The sequence below is a fragment of the Tupaia chinensis genome, unplaced genomic scaffold, assembly GCF_000334495.1.
Source record: "Tupaia chinensis unplaced genomic scaffold, TupChi_1.0 Scaffold000314_1, whole genome shotgun sequence".
Lineage (NCBI taxonomy): Eukaryota > Metazoa > Chordata > Mammalia > Scandentia > Tupaiidae > Tupaia > Tupaia belangeri.
The window spans coordinates 4,141,482-4,141,683 of record NW_006159807.1 but is presented as its reverse complement, the minus strand read 5'-3'; positions in this window follow the sequence as shown (position 1 = coordinate 4,141,683).

Below are 202 nucleotides of genomic sequence, written 5' to 3'. Positions count from 1 at the left end.
TCTAGGGCTGGAGCCCAGCCTGCGCTGGGTTCGGCTGTTACCAAAGCTTGCAGGACCTGCTCCCCAACGCGGGAACGCTGGCTCGAGCCCCGCCCCTCAGCCCTGGTCGGCGGCCCCGCCCTCCGGCCGCACGATTGAGGCTCCTGCAGCTCTGTAGGACCCGGGCGCGCGTGGCTGCATGTCTCTCCCGGCGCTGACACAC